The sequence below is a fragment of the Rhinolophus hipposideros genome, assembly GCF_964194185.1.
Source record: "Rhinolophus hipposideros genome assembly, chromosome: X".
NCBI lineage: Eukaryota > Metazoa > Chordata > Mammalia > Chiroptera > Rhinolophidae > Rhinolophus > Rhinolophus hipposideros.
The window spans coordinates 54553829-54557566 of record NC_138046.1 but is presented as its reverse complement, the minus strand read 5'-3'; positions in this window follow the sequence as shown (position 1 = coordinate 54557566).

Here is a 3738-nt window from a genome sequence, read left to right as displayed (position 1 = left end):
CACTAGGTGGCAGTAGCGTGACTTGGCAGTCCGTGATGGGCAGCTTAGTCAGGGCAGGGGAGAGGTGACTGAGAGAGGGTGGGGCTTCGGAGTAGGTCTGGGCAGCTGTGTCCATAGTGTCCTGGATAGGGGATGACAAACAGTTGGTGGGAGGATTGGGCAGCCTGTACTGGGGTGGGGTAATGGAGGGTGAGCGCCCTGCTCTGGTAAGAACGAGGTCTGTACAGTCCAGTGTACGTCAGACACTGATGACAGAAGAAATGAATCAATGAACGAGATGTAGATTTGGGGTCAACAGCAGAGGGAACTGCTTTAATATACATATGAATATTTCAAACAGAATTGGTATCTTAGTAAACAAGCCGTCTCATGATATCTTTTACTCTTCAAAATGTACTTTATCGGTAGAAAAGAACAAAAGCGATAGATGTGATGACACCCGGTGGCCAGGTCCAGGATTGCAGACCCGCGAGTCTCAGACCAGGGGCCTCAGCAAGAGGGCAGGGAGGGATGGAAGTTGGGAGCTTGACTTTGTGGAAACAGCCAGCTGTTTTCTGGGTTTTCACTTAACTAGAGCAATCCCTCTGTATGAATCCATCACCTCTCTAGGAGATAAAAGCCCATTTTCTTGGACATCTAATCTTGAGGTTTCAAGTCCAGCTCCGTTCTGAACTGAGAGTAAAGCTGCAACTGTGAGCGTGTATTTCAGGTGATAGAGCTAGAACGGGTACATAAACGCGCGCCGCGCGCGCACGCGCACACACACACACACACACACACACACGCACATGCACGCGCGCGCGCGTACACACACAGAGTCAATTTAGTTTTTAAGAATTACTTCCTTTCCCCATGAAATTGAACAAGATGAATTACTTTTACAAAGTACTGAAAATATCTGCACATTATCTTTGTCAATCTGTTCAATAATATTTTATTTCTTCAAAATTTTACCGGTGTCCTTCTTCCTGAGTACAACACTGCAAACAATATATGAAAGGATATTTACAACCTGAAATTGTCCTGCGTCTCTCACCAGTCTGACCCCTACCCTGTGACCCAAAGGGGTCTGTTCTCATGGAATGGTGCCTCCTCTCCGGATGTGTCCCTGTAGGTGAGGGGGACACCACGAAACTGCACATGTTCAGGGTCTTTTCCCAGAGATCATACCACTCACCTTCATTTGCATCTTGTCTTTTCCACTTAATATTACTTCTCAGGATTTAAAAAATATTTCTATGATTAGTGCTTGTGATTTTAGCATATTTTAACATGTTGATTATTCCTGTATATTTATGTGAATTCTTCATTTAAATTTCTTGCCAAACTCTTTATTTCATAGTGAGGAGGTTACACAAATCATGGATACGAACCCAACACTGGGGTGTAATTGGCAAATATTCTCCCCAAAGTCTTCACAAAATTCTGTTTTTAAATTTAAAACTTGCTTTTCAATTTTGTAATATTGGGACTTAAAAACTTTACAGATCATAACTGTTTTAAAAAGTCGAACAACACCCTGGGAACATATAACGGCATCCGATAGGGAGATTAGAGCATTCAGAGCCCTGGAGGCATGAAGACGCAATGGAAAAATGTTAGAGTTTTTCCAGAGTGAGCTGCTGATCAGGAGACAGCAAAAAGTGTACCGTGAGTTACACGTACTCCTGTAATGTCAGTACCCTGATATGAGTAATGGCCATAACGACGGCTAAATTGAATAGCTGTTAGGGTCAAAGGGGGTGAAATATAAAGTACACCTTGCTTAATGCAGGTCCATACACATCACTTCCCTTCCCTCTTGGGGTCAGTCACCGGTCCCAAGGGCAACACCTGAGCTTCAGCTGGAGCCCCACTCACCTCTTCATGGATCAGCCAAAGGATGTGGCCTCACACCCAGGTCTCTTGGCACAAGAGGTAGGATTTCATCTCCTCTGTCATCTTAATCACTCGGTGGGGTTGTTGAGGGAATCCCTGCACTGCCACGATAGCAGAGAGTGTGACTGACCATTTCTCCAGCCCTGGAAGCCCGTCTCTAAGAGGGAGACTGCTCTGTGACCTCTATGGGGGGCAAGGGACAGTACCTCATTCCCACCCTGCCACTCATCTGGAGAGGTGACTTAGGCTCTGTCAGCCTGAGCTCCCTCATCTGTGAGGTGAGGTGGGACTCATGAGAACTGCCTCACAGCTGTCCTGAGGGGTAAATGAGAAAATCTGCCCGAGTACATGGCTTGTGGTGGGACTTCAATGGCCTTTAAATACTGGGACACATGGGTAGGGGCTGGCTGAGCCTGGGACCAAGCTGGCATTGTGAAAAGTCATTTCTCGTTGTTTCTCCTAATGCAGTAAATATCTTCATGAAGGAAGCAAATATCTCTCTGATCCGCCTTCAGGTCAAAGATTTCAAGACAGAAGGTTCTCCACTTTCTTGGATGACTCAGAAGCCCCTAAGAGCTGCTCCGCATCATGCCTCTGAGCAGACCCTAATCCAGTTCCCATGCTGGGAAGCCAGGCTTGTGTCTGACTGACCTGATGAGCTCAGTGAGAGATCGCACCAGCACAGCAACGTGTGATGTTCTCCCAGCTGCTGCTCCGGGGCCGCTCTGTATGTTCATATATCTATAGGAAAATTCAGGACTCATTCCACATCCCCAGTGCAGGAATCATCAGATCAGACATTATCCAGCCATGTCACATCAGGATTTCAGCCATCTGCTGCCTCCCAAAGAGGTAAAATTCCAAAACTTACTAATATTTCTTTGACATCCATTCTACCGTTCACTAATAACTGAATATATATTGAGCTCAAAACCCATACTGTTCCATTGGAGGCAACTCATTATCTCTATTGTGCTAGTAAGAGGGAAATATGGGCAAATTCAAGAGATAAATCTGTTGTGAAATAGCTCCTGTATATAAGCTTTTAAATGTGCTCAAGTGTCAAGAAATTGAAAATTTTAAAAATCGAAATGCTCCTTTGTGTTGTCATCGGCATTGAGCCACAGAATCTCTCTCTCTCTTCCTCTCTCAGAAACTTTTCTACATTCTCTGCTTCCCACTTACTCCTTATCTCACTGCTCTATACCTTCTGTCCTCATGACTGCCATGAATGTGCTCTCGCCAAGGTTGCAAGTCACCTTTTTGTCACTAGGTCCAGCTATTTGATATGAATATATTAACATACTGAGTGCTACTGTAACGAGTGCCTAAAGTACGCATGCTTGTGCAGACTGCTCCTGTCACTGAACGACAAATCTCTGGCAGGCTCCCAAGGCGCCAGAGCATAAGGTGCCAGGTAGAAACCCAAGCTGTCCTGCTCCCTAACTGTGCAGTCCTGGGCCACGTCTGTATGTCTGTCCCTCAGTTTGTCATCTATAAAATGGGAGTGAGCAACAGTATCTACCTTGTAGACAGATGTGCTGTAAGCATGGAATGAATCGTACATAAAAAGCACTTAGCGCACAATACATTGTAGCCAGTTTTTCTATTTCTTTCTAATAAATTCTATTATTTATTTATTTAAGTGTATTTTTCCAGGACCCGTCAGCTCCAAGTCAAGTAGTTGTTTCAATCTAGTTCTGGAGGGTGCAGCTCACAGTGGCCCATGTGGGGATTGAACCAGCAACCTTGTTGTTAAGAGCACCGCGTTCTAACCAAGTGAACTAACTGGCCACCCCCATTTTTTTATTTCTTGTTCTCTATCTTTATTCATATTACTATCCTGCGGCCATGCAAAAA